Source organism: Odontesthes bonariensis, chromosome 2 (assembly GCF_027942865.1).
Source record: "Odontesthes bonariensis isolate fOdoBon6 chromosome 2, fOdoBon6.hap1, whole genome shotgun sequence".
Taxonomy (NCBI): Eukaryota; Metazoa; Chordata; class Actinopteri; order Atheriniformes; family Atherinopsidae; genus Odontesthes; species Odontesthes bonariensis.
Genome location: NC_134507.1, coordinates 38,387,854 through 38,410,024, shown reverse-complemented (window position 1 = coordinate 38,410,024; position 22,171 = coordinate 38,387,854). Strand labels below are relative to the sequence as shown.

Sequence of the window (22,171 nt, the reverse complement as noted above, 5' to 3'; positions counted from 1 at the left end):
TGCTCAGTACCAGTTTGAGCCATTAAATCAGAGAATGAAACTTTCCACCTTAAAGCTTTTCACTCTTTGCTTTGGCCTCTAAAACCTGGAGACATTTAAACTCTTTAAGCAGCTCTCACAGGACTTGAACATATGATCTCCGAGTCCCAAAGCAGTTTATTGACCCTCTGAGCGATGCCTCTGCTGCTTTGTGCTGCTTTCTTGGCACTTTTTACCTGAGACTGATGACCACAGACACTATCTTTTAGTCTTCCAACATGTTTCTTGTGAAGCAGCTTTGCTCATCAACTGTCTCTGGTTTGTTCAGCTGCTTGGTGTTCTGTCTCATGCTCTGTATCCCAATAAAGTCTCCGACTTGTTGGTTTCAAACTTTGAAGACTGAGAAAAATTGAGTGGAAACTGGAAAAGGCTTGAACTCAGTCCCTATGAAAAGAAAATGAAAAGAGAAAGTTTAGGATTCAACCTTTTCAGTGTGTAGTTGATCCATGTAGAAAGCTTTAAAGGATAAGACCGTTTTTTTGACATTGGGCCCTTGATTTCACATTATAACATGATGTTCTACTCACCCCTGCTTGTTGTTGGTCATTTGGAGCTGTTCCGAAGATATTCGCGAGGCGTCTGGCTGCTCTCTTGAGATATTCGGCCATGAAACGGTTTCCTATGGGCAACGTTATACAGGCACAAACTATGCTGTTTATAATTTATTAATTATTCTACACTAGCACTGATAACGTGGAGGTGCGTCACTTACCTAAAAAAATCCGGGTTAATGTAATTTTGATTTTTTTTTTTTTGTCGTAAAGTGGGTGTTACTGACGTCCTTGTCGTGCTACTACCACAGACAGCCCACAGACCTGCTGCCTATTTATTCATTCGGCTAAAATTCAAAATGACATTAACCCGGATTTTTTTAAGTAAGCGACGCACCTCCACGTTATCAGTGCTAGTGTACAGTAATTAATAAATTATAAACAGCATAGTTTGTGCCTGTATAACGTTGCCCATAGGAAACCGTTTCATGGCCGAATATCTCAAGAGAGCAGCCAGACGCCTCTCGAATATCTTCGGAACAGCTCCAAATGACCAACAACAAGCAGGGGTGAGTAGAACATCATGTTATAATGTGAAATCAAGGGCCCAATGTCAAAAAAACCGTCTTATCCTTTAAGGTGGAAAGTTTCATTCTCTGATTTAATGGCTCAAACTGGTACTGAACAGCTTTTAGTTTGTCAGGATGAGGGATGAAAGCTCCTAAAGAAATAAAGTCTTTAGTTCAGCATCCCAACAGAAGAATGGGAGCAGCTCAGAAAGGATGCTGAAGCTGTGATTGGGCGGTTCAGGCAGATGCAGAGCAGCTTCTGGAAGCAGAGGGAGGGGCTTCAGCTCCTGTGGATGCTGATGGCTGTTAGGAAAGGAAGGGCAGGTTGTTCAGCTCAGAGCAGGCTGGGATTTATCAAGCCAAAATGAAAAGAGAAACTTTAGGATTCAACCCTTCAGTGTGGAGTTGAACAGCTCAGGCTGTCGGCTGAAAGCTCTGAGCCTCCGAGAACGTGGAAACTACGACCAGACCACTTTTAAAGTTGGTATACTTTCAGAAAAGAATTATATCTATATCTACACATATCTCAGAAGAAATTAAAATCTATTTCAAGATTGATTCAAATTGTCTTTATTAGATTTCTCAGAATCTGCCGGACTACAAACCCTGCAAATGTAGACCAGAGCATTTTCCACCAGAGCAGGGGCGGATCTAGAAAAATATTTATGGGGTGGCAAGAGGGGGGCAGGAATTTTTGAGGGGTGGCAACATATGGCAGATGTATATACACTGAATTTAATCAGTTTGATAAGAAATAATATGTACACACTACGCAAGGGCACAGGCTGCCATTTACAAACTCATACAGACAAATTTAGTTTGTTTCCGGACAGTTTTATAATGTATATACAAAAGAGATAACAATAACAACAACACCGTTTACACCAGTGTCACATTTTAAACATTTTTTTCTCACACTTTAGGTTTTATTAAAGGTGATATCAGATTTTCTATGTTTCCATAACAAAGATATAAATACATAAATTTGCAGCTTCTTTGAGGTCATCATTTTAACAGCTTTGTAAAGGCTCACCAGTGAGCATAAAATGAAGTTGTCATGCCTATAACAGTTGAATGCAGCGATTTCCATGTTGCTCAGCAAAACGCTTCACAAACTTATCTAGATCTGATGCTTTTGTGCGTTTTGACTCAACGCTGAGTACAGTCAAACTCAATAGTCTCTTTTCTGTCATAGTAGACCGCAAATATAAGTCTTTATGAGCCTGAGAGATTAAAAACTTTGCTCACAGGATGCACTGCTCACAGGTAAAACAACTGCTATTTTACACAATCTGAACAACTCATAAAAAACATCCTGGTATGGGTCCAAAAACTGAGCAAACTCCATTAGAGTGGTAGGACACTCCTTTCCCCCCTTTTTTCTGTCTAGTTTCTCCTCATCTGATGAACTCATGTTTGAGATCCTCAATATTTGAATCATAAGCTTCAGCCAATAACAGAACAGCCTCCTCCCTCAGAAAAGTTGGACTTGATGGATTTAGTGCCTGGACACCCTGCATAATGTTACAATTTGTGTTCGAAAATCTTCTTCCAATTTGTCCAACCATGTTATCCAGAACCGGATAGTACACAGAGACACAAAACGTGTGTTTGCTATCTGGAACTACATACTGTCCCAAGGTGTGCTGGACGACAGTATCCTGAAGCGCCTTCGTTGTCTGTCTCGGCCTCGTTGGTTTTCGCTGAGTCGTGTCAATGTTACTTTGTTGACATAAATCAAGTGTTTCACTCCACATTTCCTCAAAAGAGGCTTGACTACGGTACTGGACCAGTGTCTCTTTAAGTGCTTCATTAAGTTCTACAGCCTTAGCATGGTCCACTGTTTTAGACTGGAGCATGTCTGATAAAAATGTGGAGTCACTCAGGACCTTTCTGAACAGAACAAGAGATCCAGCTAAATTCAGATCAATTTGAGCCAATATCCCTCTTGCTTCACCAGCTCTCTGTGGATGGTTCTCAGATCTCTTCAGGCACCTTCAAGGCAACCTCTCCAGAACATTGAGACATGCTGTGGGCCTACAGGCCCAACGTGTATCACTTAGCCGTTGGAGTTCCCTTGGTGCACCATCAAACATCTCATGCACTTCCAGCCATTTGTTATGTACATAAGACCCAGAGATGAAAACATTCAGTCCTTCCAATCATGAGAAGAAGTTTCCTGCATCTGCCACACTTTTCACAGCATCTGCTATAACCAAGTTCAAGCTACAGTGAGCATAGAAGGCATGTTTGGCTACTTCTTTTGTTTTTGCTTGAACACCTGCATGTGCCATCGTAGCCTACAAGGTTTTTCTTGTACTCCAGAGGTCCGTTTCACGTAGCAGGTTTAGTGAAAACTCTGAGTAGGTTAACCCTGAAATGAGGTAAACCCTGAGTTTTCCGTTTCACAAAGGGAGGTAACTCAACCGCGAGAAAGAGGGGTAACTCTAGCCTGTTTCACACAGAGAGGTAACTTAACCTCACGGTCAGTTACCGGAGTAACAGACTCTCTGAACCTAACCTGGTCGGGACCAGGTTTTATTCAAGAAACCTCGAGTTATTTTCTGTCTCCGCCCTCTTTCAGCCACACACGCCATTTGATTTCCTCATTCATTCAGTCAGCAGAGCGAGTTCTTCTACTTCTAGAAGTCCATTAGGCACAGTAGGAGGCAACTTTTTTCACGAACATGTCCTTTTGACAACGATCCCGTGGATGAAGGTGCAGCATTATTGCGCAGAGAAATAAATATTCGTCGGAGATGGTTATCAGACCGCGCATAGATTTTTGCATTGACAGACAATTATCTTTTTGAGCGGCACCATCAGAATGTGTTGGGACAAAAGAAAAAAAAGACATAAAAGACAAATAAATATTTGTATGAATAGGCTTAAAAAAGACATATATAGGCCTATTATATTTTATAAAGGCACTCGTGTCTTGGGGGTGGATTCCCTCAGCCACTGCCCTCCTGTTAGAGGTGGCGGTGCTGGGCACCACCCGTTTTACGGGCATCTGCCTTCTTTCTGTTGGCTCAGTAGAAATCTGTGTTAGTTTAAATAGGCTTAATTATTTAACAGAACATGATATAGATGATGACTCTAAATTGTCCTTCGGAGTGACTGTGAGTGTGTATGGTTGTTTGTCTCGTTTGTCTCTATGTGGCCCTGTGATGGACTGGCGGCCTGTCCAGGGTGTACCCCGCCTCTTGCCCATTGACCGCTGGGATAGGCTCCAGCCCCCCCGCGACCCGACTGACGGATTCAGCGGTATAGATAATGGATGGATGGATGATATAGATGAGAAGACATAGTTTATGTGTGTGAAAACAGCATTATGTTGGGAATAAAATAACTGCACAGTCAAATAGCCACTTAATATTTATTTTACAGTGTAAAACATGATCAAAATGAGGTACCTCCATGCCGAGGTCTCACCTGTTTGAACAACGTTTTTATATTTCATCTTAAACTGCTGCCAAGAGTGCTTCTCCCCTGCGGGATTGCACCTAAATGAAATAAATGAATGGGCTACCATTCAAGCAGTTTCCCTGTAATATTATTGTGATTGCAAAGGACTATATTTAAACTTACACTTTTGCTGCTGCAGCGGTGTTGCACTTATTTCTAAAAACGTATTGAAACTCGCCGTATGAGCGCATTAAGATTTCCAATTCGAGGTTGGTGAAAAACGTAGCCCCTCCTCTTCCCCGTTGCCAAGGTGACTCGTCGAATCGGGGCTCCATTGATGCTGGCTTTTTAAAGTTGTGGTGCACGCGCCAAGAGCCTCTCCAACTCAAGGTGAACTTACTCAGAGTTGATTAACCTCACTCAAATCAGCGTTTCTGGAACCGAAAACTCAGGGTTTTCTATCTCAGAGTAGATCAACTCAGAGATCAGGAATAGACTCAGAGTTGGTTGAACCTGCTACGTGAAACGGACCCCAGGAAGCATATCATCCTGTCACTTAAAGCAGCAGCATCCAGGTGCTCTGCCACTTCAAACTCCAGAAAGATCTCATGAACCACACCGTTGTAAAAATATCTCAAAACATTTGCTCTTTTTTCTGAACATCTTTTCTGACTCAGTCTGACGATGTCTTCATGTTACTGTGATCATGTGATGAAAGTTATTTTATCTTTTTCAGGTTGTTTAGGCTTGTTGCTGCATCAGTGTTAAAATAAGAATAAATGTTTCAGTAAATGTTCAAATGTACTCATTATTTTTGCACTTTGTTGTTGTTGTTGTTTTGCCAATAAATGATTGTACTTCTAACTCTCTGTGTTGTGTATTTATTTCCATGTTCCTCAGCATGGAACAGGGAACGTTCCCTCCCTGAGAGGAAAGTCGTGTCAGATATCATGTTTTTCTATCATTCTATGAGCTGTGAGGCCAAACAGCAAAAGACTGCAGCTGGTTTTTCTCAGGGTTGAAGGTTGTTTTTGTCACTTTTCTGCCACAAGAGGAAAACAGCACAGCTTCATCCACAGGAACCTCCCTCAGGAAACTGTTGGTGGCCACAGAAGTGCTTTAAATTAAAGGCCAAACTGAAGCTGAAGTAATGATGACAACACTGATAATCTAATGACTTGGATCCAAAGGGAAAGTTCCCATGAGCCTTTGCAGTCAGCATGAAGCAGCCCATGGTCAGAGCCTCCTCTGACCATGGGCTGTATGTGGCCCTGCGATGGACTGGCGGCCTGTCCAGGGTGTACCCCGCCTCTTGCCCATTGACCGCTGGGATAGGCTCCAGCCCCCCCGCGACCCGACTGACGGATTCAGCGGTATAGATAATGGATGGATGGATGATATAGATGAGAAGACATAGTTTATGTGTGTGAAAACAGCATTATGTTGGGAATAAAATAACTGCACAGTCAAATAGCCACTTAATATTTATGTTACAGTGTAAAACATGATCATAATGAGCCTCCATGCCGAGATCCCACTGCTTTATCCACCATCAGTGGATCATTTTCACACTCACCAGGTTCCCAGGACTTGGGATGGGAATTGTTAGAAATTGACCAATTCCGGTTCCATTATCGATGTCGCTTATAGATTCTCATCCAGTTATATAAAGTGCAAATATAGTACAAATGTCTTTGGCTGCAGAAACACTTTCATTTCAAGTATGCAGCAACATCTGATGTATTTTGGTCTCAGTCCTTTGACTTTTCCTGCTTGGATGAAAGGGGGAGCTGCAGGTATGCGGGAGCCTCTGATCCTCAACGTCCCAGAGATAATCAGCTTCAATCCTTTCTCCTGGAGTTGTGTTTCCTGCAGCTGGAACTGTGTGTGTTTGTTTTCAGAGTGTCCAGCAGAGCCAGATGTCCTCTACTCTTCACTGAGGTAGTCCACCAGTCCAACCACTGATGTCCAGCTGCTGGGACCAGTTTGCTGCACCAAACCACCAGTTTAGCTTCATGAATAGATCAGAATCTGACAACAAGCCAAAGCTGTTTAATGTCCTCAGAGACTTTCCTGTTATTCATGTTGTATTAATGAGTTCTGGACTCAGCTGCTGTTATCTCAGCAGCACTCTGCTTTCTTTGAAGACGAGCCAGAGAAGAGCTCCTGCCTCGCCACCCAAGGACCCAGCAAAGGATTCAGCCACAGCAGCCACAGCAGCACCTCCAGCATCCCGAACACAGGATTCAGCAGCTCCACCATCGCCTTCACCACAGGCCTGGGACCCACCTGCTGCATCTACACCCTCCAGAGATGTTTCACCATCGTTCTCTTCTCCACCGTCACCCATGAGATTTCCTGATCACCTTGAAAGCTTGGTGAAATCGGGGATTAAAATGGTTCCTCTCACGCCAAACATGGCAAGATCAAGAATTCTATCCTCAAAGAAGCATCAAGCCCCTCTCCCTCCCCAGCCTACTCCATCGACCAAAGCCCCCCCAGCTTGGCCCCCACCACCGGTGCCCACAGCTGTCATTTCCAACAGCGTCAATGCTGTTGTCTAGGACACTAAGGGCCTCTGTGTTGGTAAACACCATCTCAACCAGAGGTCCAAGGATGGAGTGAAGAGAGGGACAATCAGACTGTCCAATCAGAGAAATCTTATCCATATCCCTTGCAAGAACACAGCATCCAGTTCAACTATAACTAATCTCAAACACGCAGTACTCAATGTCAGATCTTTAAGTAACAAATCATTCTTAATTAATAGTTTTATTTCCTCTCACAATCTTGATTTTATGTGTTTAACTGAGACGTGGCTCGACAAAAACACAGCAAATGCAGTCCTGATTGAGTCTAGTCCACCTCACTTCAATTTTGTGTCTGAAACACGAGAAAACCAGAGGGGTGGGGGTGTTTGTGCCATGTTCAGGGACAATATACCCACCCACAAGTTGTCATTTGGGTTTTTTTCATCATTTGAGTATGTGTCATTCAAAATGGAGATAAAACAATCTTCCATACTTTATATCACCATTTATAAACCACCACAGAATTGTTTTATTGATGATTTTACTGAACTACTTTCAATTGTGTGCACTGCTTTTGACTGTTTAGTCATAACAGGGGACTTGAATGTGCATGTGGACGTAGCGCATAACAAGGAAGCTAAAGAGCTCACTGCTGTCCTTGAAATGTTTGGTCTAACTCAGCATGTGACTGAGCCCACCCACAACAGAGGGCACACTCTAGATGTGCTCATTTCAAGGGGTGTTGTTATTTCAAACGTGAATGTCGTCGATGTTGCTTTATCTGATCATTTCTGTGTTTTCTTCGACCTATCTACTTTACCCAAAACACCAGCTGGGTCTGCAGTCGTTCGGGGAAGACTCATAAATGACAGAACAGGGACACAGTTTATGGAACTGATTAGGTTTGAGAACACCCTGTGTTCTGATGTTGATGATCTGTTGAACTCTTACACATCAAGTCTCTTAAATGTTTTGGATACCATTGCTCCTGTCAAGGTTAGAATGGTTAAAAGTAGGCAAAGGGCGCCATGGAGGAAAGAAGAGTCGGTCAGGGCACAGAAAAGGGAGTGCCGGAGAGCTGAACGGAAATGGCGCAAGTCAAAGCTCCAGGTTCATTATGAGACTTACAAAGAAAAGCTATGTGTGTTCAACCAGACTTTGCGTAGAACAAGGGAGAGTTATTTTTCTGAAATCATCAAAAACTGCAGTAACAACTCTCATGTCCTGTTTGCTACAGTAAACAGATTAACAAACCCTCCAGTTTCACTGCCTTTAGAACTCATTTCTACATCCAAGTGTAATGAGTTTGCATCATTCTTTAATGACAAAGTTCAAGGCATTAAAAATGCAATAATTTCCACAACACAAATAACTACTCTGCAGCCAGCTGGACACCTAGAGCTGACACATTTCACACCTGTTACTGACAAAACAGTCGAAGAGACCATCTGCAGTCTGAGTTCATCAACGTGCTGCCTTGATGAGTTGCCCACTAGATTCCTAAAGTCTGTGCTGAGCAGTTTGTTACCACAACTCGCTCATCTAGTCAACATCTCACTCCAGACTGGAACATTTCCAAAGGTCTTAAAAACTGCTGTCATTAAGCCTCTTCTAAAGAAGAGCAATCTTGATGCCACAGTACTGAACAACTACCGGCCCATATCAAACCTGCCATTCTTAGGCAAAGTCCTAGAAAAAGTTGTATACCAACAGCTTAGTGACTTTCTCCTGTCTAACAATGCTTTTGATACTTTCCAATCAGGCTTTAGGCCCCACCACAGCACTGAGACAGCTCTGATCAAGGTGACAAATGACATCCGCCTGAACACAGATGCAAGTAAAGTCACAGTCTTAGTTCTGCTGGACCTGAGTGCTGCCTTTGACACAGTTGACCATGCGATCTTATTACAGAGGTTAGAAGACTGGGTGGGAATCTCTGGTCGTGCTTTAAACTGGTTCAAGTCCTATCTGGAGGACAGGAAATATTTTGTTGAAATTGGTAACTGTGTCTCAGACCAAATGGCTATGACCTGTGGGGTTCCCCAGGGGTCAATCCTGGGACCCGTATTGTTCAATCTGTACATGCTTCCACTAGGCCAGCTAATACGCAGCTATAATGTGTCCTACCACAATTATGCAGATGACACTCAGATCTACGTGTCACTGACGGCAGGAGAACACGGGCCTGTAGATACACTGTGTCGCTGCATCGAACAGATCAGTGTGTGGATGCAAAACAATTTCCTCCAGCTAAACTCAGACAAAACTGAAATCATTGTCTGTGGCCCACAGAAACAAAGAGAAAGTGTTATCAGTCACCTTGAGACTCTCTCTCTAAAACCTAACTATCAAGTTAGAAATCTCGGGGTAATACTGGACTCAGACCTGAACTTTAACAGCCACATTAAATCTGTAACATCAGCAGCTTTTTACCATCTAAAAAACATTGCCAGAATCAAAGGAATAGTATCTAAACCAGACTTAGAGAGACTGATCCATGCGTTTGTCTCCAGCAGGTTAGACTGCTGTAACGGCCTGCTCACTGGGCTCTCTAAACGGGCTGTAAGACAGCTGCAGTACATCCAGAACGCTGCTGCTCGAGTCCTGACTAGAACTAGGAAATACGACCATATTAGTCCAGTGCTCAGGTCTCTGCACTGGCTTCCTGTCGCTCAGAGAATAGACTTTAAAACAGCTCTGCTTGTGTACAAGTCTCTTCATGGTCAAGCGCCAAAGTACATCTCTGACATGTTAGAGCCATATGAACCAACTCGGGCTCTGAGAACCTCAGGGAGGGGTCTCCTGCTGGTGCCCAGAGTCAGGACTAAACAAGGTGAGGCTGCGTTTCAGTTTTATGCTCCTAAAATCTGGAACAGTCTTCCAGAAGATGTGAGACAGGCCTCAACTCTGACAATGTTTAAATCCAGGCTGAAAACAGTTCTATTTAGCTGTGCATATGACACCTGAAAGTATTTTATCTGCACTCTTCACTTTTTAATTAATGATTATTTTAATGGGTTTTAAATTTCTTTTTAAATTTTTTTTATTCCTTTTTAATGGTTTTATTGCCTTCTTGTGATTTTATGTAGCTGTAAAGCACTTTGAATTGCCCTGTGTATGAATTGTGCTCTATAAATAAAATTGCCTTGCCTTCTGATGAGGCTTCATTGAACAGCAGAAGGTCCAGATGCATCTCAGGGAATTTCTGCAAAAATGCTATGTCATGCATGTTGAACTGTTATTTTATAGATGCAACCAAAGAAATGGGAACAGATGAGAAATTCTTCCCATCCCTGAATTTTATCTTGAGGAGCTACTGATGATGCAGCCCTTTTGGCCACCTGGTACCTGCTTCAGGTCAACCTCCTGAACAACCCAACACAAAAGGCCTTTTCTTCTTGAATTTTTCCCTACAAGCAGGTCCGATGCTACTGTCCTGATAGGCAATGATGACCTTCTGGCCACACCTCTGCAATTGAGGCTGAGAGGCTCCTTTCAGTTTCCATGACCCAACCTCAATGGTAATGTATACATTTAATAAAAATACTCAGCTTTGTGTTTAAGATGTCATGAACAGGGTCCTCCACTAGATGTTTGCCCCCACCACCTGAGCCAACTTACTTCCAGGTAGTGAGTAAGTGACAACATTGAGCCTATAAATTTTGTTTACAAGCCACTTCACTAAAAGTAGCTGCCACATCTTTTGATTTGTGTAGCACAAGCTTCATTACAAGTATTCAGAGTACAAGACCTTTGCAACCACAGAAGATGTTATGAAGCCATCCTCGGTCATGGACTTGCAGAAACTACTGTCCAGGTTTCACATGGCCCCAGCATCTGATGGGTCTGCCCTTACCCAGAGCTGTAGGGTGAGGACTGCTACAGAGTGTAAAGGTTTCCCCCCCCAGCACAATATGCAGCAGTGGAATCTTCTGATAGAGCTCAAGGCCATACCTTTACCCACTGCTGTCAGAGAGCTGCAGTTGGCTTTTCAGCCATTTTTAGTTGGGAATACATTCCAAGCTGAAGCCGTCAAGACCTTCACAAGCTCACCTTTGAGCAGATACTGTCCTTAAGTTAATGCCAACACCTTATTTATAGGATTAAGTCATCTCAACCTGTCAGGCCCTCAACTATCCCCTCCAACCCACAACTGGATGACCCAGAGACAGCTAGGAGCCATTTGATGGTGCAACAAGGTATTCAAGTTAAAGCCATTTATTCAAGCGGTAGCAGCAGCGATGCCTCTAGAATATGCAGATCTGCAAGACAAAGAAAGTCAGTCACCTACCAGCAGCTACAGAGAGCACACATGCAAAGTAAAATGAGCCTCACCAGAAAGATCCTCAGAAGCCGCTCTGAACTTGAACCTTGTGCTGAGATGTTTTGCCGTGGTCTGGCTCAGATTCTGTTGGGGTGTAGCGGAACTGGGTGAACAGCACACGCTTCTTGTTGTAGCGGGACCGAGATTTGTAAGCGTAGACCTGATCCTCGTCGGCCACAGGAGTGAAGACTGGCTCGTCCTCGCCGCTGGTGTCAGATGAAAGGCTCCAGCTCCCATCTTCAAACTGGTAATTGCTGCCAGGAGCTCCAGACTGACCTCCCTGAGCGCCATGCTGCTGTGCTCCAGAACCACTGGTTCCAGTTTGTTTCTGATACGTTGGCTTAGATAGATCTTGTCCATAAACTGAATACATGGGTGAGGAAACAGAGAATTAAGATCAGCCTTCCATATACACCTGAGTCAATTTAAACTGCTTTTAGTTGCTGAGCTTTGATTGGGATCAGCTTACCGCTTTGTGCAGGAATGCAGGCGATGCTTCCAATCAGCACACAAGAAATCCACAAAACCCTGCAGAAACAGGGACATCTCATATGAAGTTCTGAGTACATTTAGAGACCAGTGGGGTCCAACCACCACCTCCCCTTAACATGCCCAGTCCTGTTGAGCTTAACTGCATATTCATAGTGTAATGCTGCGACCAAATGAGGTTCTGCTTGCCTCAGACATTTAAGGCAGCAGAGGTTCAGTGCCACCACTTAGAAGCACTGGGATAGACTAGAAGTTACTCACCTCATTCTGGTGCAATATAATTAAAGCTTGCCTGGGACCTGCTCCTGACAAACTGCACTAACACAAGAGTCCTGTGACACTAACCTGAACCTGCAGGAGCTGCTTTCATATGATCCTCAGTGCAGAGGGAACTGATTGCTCAGCGGTAACAGCTGCTGCTGAAAGGTGCGAGGCTGCAGTTAACTGGCAACAATGGACTAACATAGTTGTCCACGAGTTGACACGTAGTCTTAGGCCACATTTACACATAGCCGGGTATTTAGAGAAACGAATATCCCCCCCCCCCTCCGTTTTCCAAAATAACATCGTGCACACAACATCGTTTTCAAAAAACTTGTCATTTACATCAACCCGCATAAATACGCCGTCAAGCGCCATAATAACTATGCCAAACCTATTGGTGGCAGTGTAGGGAAAGGAATAAAGCCATGCAAGCCAATCAAAATCCTCAGAATCAAGGACTTTCCTCATGTGAAGGAGGAGATAACGCGAGCAAATATCACAACAAAACTGGAGGCAATAAGAGGAAAATATAGACAGTCAGTGCATACTGGGCGCAGGAGCGGCCACGGAAGAGTGGTGCTCCTCTATTTTGAAATGTGCGAGCAGGTTAGGAGTGGCAAATATAATAAGGCCAGAATCGTTTGCACAATTAGTAGAACTTTAACATCATCCATGATAATCCTGATCAGTAGCCAAACAAACTGTAAACATAAGGCGCTCGCATGACGTTAAGCATTTTCTGGCGCATAATGTGACGTTTAAGAACCTAAAACGCCGTTTCTCCCAGTTGAAGACGGCAACACATAACCGGCGTTATCAGAAATCTCCACTTTGGCCGGAGGTTTTAGAAATAATCGTTTTCTGTGATAAAAACGGGGTTTTGGTGTAAATGAGAGGCAAAACCGCAGGAAAAAATCTGCATTTTCCTATCGTGTAAACGGGGCCTTAGGTCATGCATAGATTTCAAAGCAAAGCGGGGATACAAGGCCAATAAACCAGGGAAGGGCTCGTCCGGGATTTGAACCCAGGACCTCTCGCACCCAAAGCGAGAATCATACCCCTAGACCAACGAGCCAGGGTTTGCAACTTTAGGCGTCACACGAGCGCCGCGGGCCACAGATAGCAAAACGATACCCTCGGAAGGTACGTTCGATCATCGAATAGAAACATCCTACAACTTTCAGTTCAGCTCACTCATTGTCAGTGTTGCTTCCATCTTTTTTATTTCATAAACAAGGTCCAGAGACTCTCTCAAAACTAACTGTGATTTCTAAAAACGTTTTCATCAAGTCTGACCAAAGAACAGACTCACAATAACCATGATGCTCATTGAAAGGTCCATCATTTGATGAAGAGCAACAATGCAAAGCATTGAGTAGAACCCTGCTAACAACCAGTTTCTTATACTAAGTCATAGCACACTATGATGGACTTGAGGCACTGCAGGGATTTGAACCCAGGATCTTCTATTTACTAGACAGGCACTTTTTCCAACTAAGCCACAGCACCACATGGTTCATAAAACTGATGAAGGAATAAAGAGCAGGAACTGGATCCACCTCAGGAAGTGGTTTTTGTGATTTATTTCCGAAATTCATGTGATCTCTGCATAAAACAGGGCATGATATTATTCAAATAATCTGCAAATGTGAAAACATTCGATTAAGTCCCAGTTCAATCTTCTGTACTTCAAGAATAACTAAAGCCATTAGATGAAGTGCCCCCAAGTACAGACTGTTTTGGAAGTCCAGGGGCCTCATGTACAAAGACTTGCGTGGATTTCCTACTGAAACTTGGCGTACGCTCAAACCCAAATGCCCTCCAACGTCGGATGTACGAATCTGTGCGCACGCATGTATCCAAGCACATATCGTTTGTACATCCCAATCAACGTGGAATTGAGCGCACATATCGGAGCAGCCGACTCCTCCCTGTCCACGCCCCTACTTAAATACGCAAATCATATTTAAATGAGCCCTGCACCTGCGATTCCCCTCTCTGCACGATCAGAAAATAAAGAAAAAAAGCATGAGTAAGACGGGAAAAAAGAAAAATTACACTGAAAGCGATATGTCGGTGCTACTTTCTGAAGTGGAGGCCCAAAAAAATTTGTTCTTTGACACGGTGTCCTCCGGCATAAGCATCAAACTAAGAGGAGTGGGTGGGAGAGCCTGTGCGAGGCTGTCAATGCTGGGGGGTCTGAGAAGCCTCACAAGCAGAGGTGAAGAAGAAGTGGTCCAAAATTAAGGTGGATGTGAAGCAGACTGGCTGCCCACCGCCGCAGTGTGGCCAAAACAGTCGGGTAGGGGGGTGACCGACTGTTTGAACAGAGAGTCGGGGCAACTATGGGTGACACTGCTCTCTCATGGGGTGGTGGGAGCTCATGTGGGTGACTCTGATTACCCCCAAGCTAAATACCGATGTTTTTGTGTAACTCACAACAACGTGTTCATACAGTAACGTGCAGAAGTGCGCCGGGGAAAAGGTGAGGCTGATTAAGACCTTTCACACTTTACGCACAGGGTTATTAACATTTGCCCACAGAGACGATCAGGGGCTTGTTAGAAAGATCTTAAACTGGAGTTTAACCAGCAAAAAACAGCAACAAACTAACTTTAACCACCGACTGATGCTGTGAAGACGGGATAGAAACTGGGGGCGCACATACTCAATGCGCGTCACAAGGAATAATATTAGGACAAAACAGGAATGAAGTTACTCACCAAGAAGCCAGCCATCACGCACAGTGCCGCCCTGTAAGTCTGTTCCCAACGATGCTGTTACTCAGAATGTATGAATCGTGCGTTGAACCAGGCCACCTCGCCACACTTTTGGTTAATTGCATTTACGCATCACATATGATCTGTACATCGATCGAATGAAAATGTTTCCTGTTAACATACAAATTCATCATGTGATGGCGCTTTTATAGCAATGTGTGCGCAGTCGATAGCTCCGATTACAAAACCGGCTCTCGCTTCAAATTGAGCTTTAATGTTGGCCTGTTGGGAACTTGATATACGTGGCTGAGATGCGGATAATTCTGTCCCACACGGCTGGCATGGCTCGGCTCAGAGTAGACTGGCACAGTCCCAATCGGTTGGCCAGCTCCCTCTGGAATGCCCCGGTTGCTATAGGAACCCCAGTGTGCACATCACCTCTGGAGTGCTCCGGTTGGAACCCCAGTGTGCACATCACCTGTGAGCACAGGCAGCGCATGGCTCCTCGTTGTGTTGCGCTCCAACGCCGGCCGCAGCTCTGCGCACAGTTCCAGGAGGATTTCCCTCAAAACAGCTAATGTGTCGCCATCATATGCCAGCTAATCCTCTCTGTTGTAGTGAACACACGCTCTCTTTGAATTGCACCATTTGCAAAGTCTTCTAATACTTTTAAAGCAGCCATTGTTTTTAATGGTATGCATTGCACCACTTTGCGCTGCTTTCATATCCACTCGTGTAAATGGAGACACATGGGTGTGTTAATTGTTGATCAGTATTAATTGTTCATCTATCTCAAATGTGCACATCACTGTCTGAGGACAAATTATTTTCACATTTATTTATTATAACAGTTTCCCAACATCACCTTAGGTGTCGCCAAAGAATCATCAGCTGCAGAAACGTGCGTACGCCAGCCCTGAAGCTGCCGTGAGGCACCGCACATTTCCACGGTCTTTTCGTTCTTGATACATCTGATCGTTGACGTGAAAAGGTGCGTACGCACCCTTTGTACATGAGGCCCCAGCACTCCTGAAGCACTGCTGTAAACAGTTATGGCACCATGTTGATGTAAATAGTAACACCTTAAGGCACTGCTGGGATTTGAACCCAGGATCTCCTGTTTACAAGACAGGCACTTTGACCAACTAAGCCACAGCACCACATGGTTCCAAAAACTGATGAAAGAATAAAGAGCATGAACTGGATCCACCTCAGGAAGTGGTTTTTGTGTTTCTGTACCTCAAGAATAGTTAAAGCCATGAGTAGAAGTGCCTCCAATTGGTTCAACACTTCATCATATTTTGCAGATATTGTTGGGTTTTCAACTCAGACCCTGGTGTTCATGAGGAAGGCACTTTCACCAGTTACAGCCTGATCTCATGAAGCGGTGTACTTATTACACGCCAAGTCATTTACCCTGTTTTTACAAGGCTTTTTTTATGCTTTTGTGTATTATTTTACAATTCGTATTTTGAGGAAATGACGTCCTGCCCTCAGCTTTTACTCTAACTCTGACTATTTCACAGTTTGTATGTTCATTTTGATGTTATGTAGTGTGACAGGAGGAGAACCTCCACCGTACTGTACCCTAACCAATTGACTTGTTATGTGAACGGAGTAAAATTACACTCCGAAAGCATAAAATAGGCATAAATGACACTTTAAAAGCTGTGGGCTATTTATATGCACTTTCATTAAGTGGACCAGTGAGAAGCATTTAGTAGAACCCTGATAATAAACTGTTTTATGTGCTAAGTCATGGTTAGCTCTGAAGGACCACAGGCAATGCTGGGATTTGAACCCACGATCTCCTGTTTACTCACCAGGCACTTTGACCAACTAAGCCACAGCGCCACATGGTTCATAACACTGATGAAGGAATAAAGAGCAGGAACTGGATCCACCTCGGGAAGTGGTTTTTGTGATTTATTTCCGAAATTCATGTGATCTCTGCATAAAACAGGGCATGATGTTATTCAAATTATCTCTATATGTGAAAACATTGGATTAAGTCTCAGTTTAATCTTCTGTACCTCAAGAATATTTAAAGCCATGAGATGAAGTGCCTCCAAGTACAGACTGTTTTGGAAGTCCAGCACTCCTGAAGCACTGCTGTAAACAGTTATGGCACCATGTTGACGTAAATAATAACATCTTAAGGCGACAGCAGCGCGAGGTCCCGCTGTTGAGAAAACACTTCTTTTCTGTCCATGAGCGAAGTGGTGAACCCATCCACGCAGTGAACATGTGGAAGCCTGCCGGGGGACCGAGGCTCGCCTTCAGCTCAGCGGGACCTCGCGCTGCTGTCGCCGCGGTCACCTGTCGGCTGGTGGCCGGGATGCTCTGCTCACTGGCGGACACCAGAAGGAGCTGCCGGCTCAACTTATTTCAGGCGGCTGGCCTGGGAGAGGAGAGCGGTGAGCAGCTCACACAGGCTGACCTGTTGGTGGCTGTGAAAACCACCGGGAGGTATCACCGGCAGAGACTGGAGCTGCTGCTGCACACCTGGGTCTCTAGAAACGCACCACAGGTGAGTCAGGCTGGAGACTGCAGAAGCTCTGCACTGAAAACAAATGAACCCTTAATTCACAGCTTATTTGCATAAAAGTGACAGAGCCCTTTAAACGGCTCAATTTGGGAGAGACTGAAACTGGCAAGAATAGAGCTGGTGAAATCTCTTTATGTGAGAGTGATTTTGTGCAAAGAACTTCATGAACATGTTTTGTATAGTCCATAGACCAATTCTAACTTGTTTAAAGAGGTAAAATATGTCTCCTTTAACAAAGCAAACTTTGACTATTTGGCACTGAAAATGCTCCTATCTGTGTATTTAAACAGCGTGTTTCAATGTGATAAAGATGATTCCCATAAGAAGAGAACTGCTTTCCTACATGACTGAGAACAGGCTAATGTGTCTACATCTGAAATAAAACTGTAGAAAAAGGAGACACCTGATAGAGGACATTTAGAGGCATTCCTTTTTAATGTTTGGTGAGCTGATCTGTCAGTGTTAAAGAAGCAGAAATGAGAAACTTCTCTGAAGCTGATCAGAAATTGAGGTTTTACGGATTACCAAAGAAAAATGTTTCATCGATATCAAACGTCAAACTTGATCAGTCAGTCATATTTTGTCAAAATGTTTCATCACTGATCAGCCTTTAACATTTAAAAGATGCTTTATTTGGTTCTTCGACAGCAAATCAGCTCGCTGATGACGTCACCATAAAAAAGCCCAAAACCTGCTTGAATGAGAGCACCTGTCGCCGGGAGCGGGGGCGCGTGCCTGTAATCCAAGCTACCGGGAGGCTGAGGCTGGTGGATCGCTTGAACTCAGGAGTTCTGAGCTGCAGAGGACTATGTCCATCGGGTGTCCGCACTAAGTTGGGTATGGATATGGTGCGCCTGGGGTAGCCCGGGAACACCAGGTTGTCTAAGGAGGGGGGCAACGGCCCAGGTGGGAAACGGAGCAGGGCAAAGCCCCCGTGCTGCTCAGTAGTGGGATCGTGCATGTGAATAGATGCTGTAGAGCAGCCTGAGTAATACAGCGGGACTCAGTCTTTTTACACTCTTTCTGCTCTTCCACACACACAACACACTGCACGCGCGCTACAACGACACGCTTTGACACCTTTTAGCAGCTTCCTCGCTGCTTCTCTGGCTTCTCTTTCCCTTACAAAGCACAGCTGTTTCTTGCTCCTGCAGCGCCTCCACCTGGACAACACGACCAATGACCATCACTCACTGCAGCTTCACAGACTCATTCAAAGAAGCTGCTCCAGAGGACACGTGCCAATGAGTTTAATGGGGTGCCATGTAATTCGTACACAAGGCAATTCAAAGTGCTTTACAGCTACATAAAATCACAAGAAGGCAATAAAATCATTCCAAAAAACAGAAAAATCATTAATTAATTAATTTAAAAGTGAAGAGTGCAGATAAAATACTTTCAGGTGTCATATGCACATCTAAATAGAACTGTTTTCAGTCTGGATTTAAACATTGTCACATTGTCCAGGCCCCTGCTGGACCCGTGGAGGCTGACTATGTAAACCGAACATTTTTCCATATCCTAAATGTACAGGTACACTTGGGGATAATTGTCCATAGACTCTGAACTGGATTTCTCATTTTGAAAAACACCACATCAACCCCTTTGAGTAATGCTGAGCAATGTTACATTTATGCCCTGTGAAAGCTCATCATTGACTCCTATCCTCCGTGCGTACAGATGATCTGTGATGGAGGTCATTTCATTTCCAACACTGAGGCTAAATGGCCGGGATCAGTTCATGATTCTAGGATCTTCCGAGCATCCTCACTGGCACAGAGGTTTGCACAAGGCGCAAGAATTTTACTGACCCGAAGGAGTGTACTTTTGAAGTAAGGTGTAGCATAGGCAGAATTTTGGTAATGTAATGAGAGGTCAGGTGTAGAGGTCATCTTAAGGAATTTAAAGTGCTCGTCATACTTTATTATAGATAGCCATATAAGGCACATATTGCATCAAATTACCTAAAGTCTTAACACATGTATATCCATCCAACATTTCTCTTATTCTGCAGGAGAGTTCAATGGTGTCCTGCTTGGGGACAGAGGCTATGCATGCTGGCCGTACCTCTCCGTTTTTCCACCATCCACTCGTCAGGGCTTCTTACGTTCCTCGTGCACTCGCACTAAGCTAGGCTATGTAAGCCTCGCTTGGATTAGCCTCACCGAGATGCAGCTAAAATATCTTCGAGGAACGACTTGAAGCTTAATTGGGAGATGGTGCTAGTTCAAGCGACACTTACCAGGTATAGCCTGGCTTTCTTTAGCTACTTTCTAGGAACACCCCTCAGGGCTTGATGTTATTCAAATAATCTGCAAATGTGAAAACATTGGATTAAGTCCCAGTTCAATCTTCTGTACCTCAAGAATATTTAAAGCCATGAGATGAAGTGCCTCCAAGTACAGACTGTTTTGGAAGTCCAGCACTCCTGAAGCACTGCAGTAAACAGTTATGGCACCATGTTGATGTAAATAATAACACCTTCAGGCACTGCTGGGATTAGAACCCAGGATCTCCTGTTTACTAGACAGGCACTTTGACCAACTAAGCCACAGCACCACATGGTTCATAAAACTGATGAAAGAATAAAGAGCAGGAACTGGATCCACCTCAGGAAGTGTTTTCTGTGATTCTGTACCTCAAGAATAGTTGAGCGGAAGTTTATCCACGGCTGTGAGGTGGCTAAGAAAATAGTGCGAGCATGAACGAGCTGCCAAATAAAACACGACAGAAGAAACTTTTCGCCACGAAATTTGATATGGATTACCAGTGCACACCAGTAACCACTCCGGTGAGTTGATGATTTTGAAAACGGACGTTTATGGTGCTTTTACGGACCTTTTTGGACATGCACCATGCTTGCCATTCTGAAGCAGGTTGAGATGAATCAAAATTAGGCAAATACCGGAGACAGCAGTAAACATCAAAAAAGCGGTGAGGGGGGTTCTAAAACATTGCAGACGACTCAGAAAAGAGGCTTAATGTTGAAAATACCGCAGTTCCCCTTTAAGCAACTATTGCAGACTATTCTAAGTAACTATGAAAACTATTATATATTAATTCTAATCAAGGCCTCAGATGAAATTATGTGTCATTATCTCTTCATTAATGTTTACATGCATATTTTTTTGTCTCCCACAATCAATATATTTGTTCCACCTTCCATCATCCACCTTCCATCATCCACCTTCCATCATCCGCCTCCAGTATTCGCCACCATGCTCTGCTGCCCCGGCCCCTGAGTGGGCCAGTCAGGTAGTAAATTCCCGGGCCACTGTTTTGCCCCAGTCCGCCCCTGATTGTATGTTACGGTGCTCACAGCTGCTTTCTTCACGCCTCACCTGGAAGTATCTTTGAAGCTGTTTTGTATGTTGTCTCCACTGACTGTGAAGCAAAAGTAACACAACAGCCACATCTGCAGCTTGTTCTCAGTGTTTACAGCACAATCATTCAGCTGTTTTCATGCATCAACATAATACAGTAATAACAGTGGAGTCATGCTGGTTTCTATTAAGAGCTGCTTACAAGCAGAATGGGATTATTTCTACGTGTCAGCATACAGTGTATAACATGGATTCTAGTAAGAATCTGACTTTGAAAGACAGAATCAACATGTAAATGATAAAGTGTCTTCCTGTGGATGTTCTCAGATATGTACAGTATGAACACTGTGATCCTTTCCCACATGTCCCAGTATGTCTGATTGTCCTCAGTCATGGAGCAGCCGCTCTCTGCTGCCACTCTTCTGTCTGTTTCTCCTGTCAGAAAGAAATGTTTCTTCAGCAGCTTTGTCCTGAGAATATCCATCCCATGCTATAAATAGCTGATCTAGTCATTCTTCTGTGGGTAAGAGTTCTGTCATTTCTCTGATCCATAATCTCGGTCGGCAGCAGAGGCGTTAGAGGGAATCCCCTCAGTTTGTGAAAGTGGAAACTTCCACGCGAGGAACTACGGAGGCCTGGAGATGATCCTGCAGGAGCTGGACATCCTCTGAGTGAGGAGTCCCAGCTGCAGCACAGACCTGGGATTGTTCTTTTTCCAACAGCTGGTGGGTTCCTCATAACTTTCCTTACTGCCAAAAGTAATGGGACACGTGTAGAAACCCTCGGGCAAATCGTCGTCTGCCATGTCACACCACTGAAGTGGAGGAGATGATTTCTTGGTTGAACACTGGACGTGTTTCTTCAGATAAACTCCTGACCAACTGTGAAAAAGCAGTGAAAATGTCTGGCCTGTATAAACTTTGTGATGTCAAACAAGATCAGAGAGACATCGATTGTGATGTCACCACAGTGATGACATCACAACTTTGTGAAGGCTTCTGTTCTGTCTCTTCTGGTCTGTGGTTCCAACCACAGATTCTGGATGGAACTGAAGTCCGGATTCCAGAATGCTGATTTGTGTTCTCTGTTAATCTCTGGACGACTTCAGCTGATTACTTCCTGTCACTGTCACGTTGGAAGGTCCACTTCTGCCAGTTTTTCAGCAGCCAGTATCATGTTTTCCACCAGCAGTGTTTCCCAAGACAGAATAATGTCAGTTTGTTTAAAATGTTGCCAAAATAAACTATTACAATTACAACAAATGTCATCTCAGGGCACTTCAGTAATAAAGTCCAATTCAGGCCAATTGGAGTTTAATTCATTGTAATTATAATCCAATTAATTCAATTCAGAATGAATCCAATTCATTCATACAGAGCAATTGAAAAACTATTTCCTAGCTAAGGAAACCAACAGATGGCACAGAACTGCCATAGAACCCCCCCTCCCCCCCTTCTGTCTTCTC

General features: G+C 44.0%; 3 non-coding genes and 1 pseudogene across 3 annotated transcripts; 1 reads left to right on the top strand and 3 right to left on the bottom strand.

Moving 5' to 3' along the window:
* Positions 1-22,171, top strand: part of LOC142388029 (NLR family CARD domain-containing protein 3-like) — a 483,074-nt pseudogene that overhangs the window by 287,405 nt on the left and 173,498 nt on the right.
* Positions 13,119-13,190, bottom strand: trnap-ugg (transfer RNA proline (anticodon UGG)). The gene has a single exon. It is a non-coding gene; the product is annotated as a tRNA-Pro (tRNA).
* trnat-ugu (transfer RNA threonine (anticodon UGU)) lies at positions 15,922-15,995 on the bottom strand. Its single transcript has one exon. It is a non-coding gene; the product is annotated as a tRNA-Thr (tRNA).
* On the bottom strand, positions 19,869-19,942 carry trnat-agu (transfer RNA threonine (anticodon AGU)). The gene has a single exon. It is a non-coding gene; the product is annotated as a tRNA-Thr (tRNA).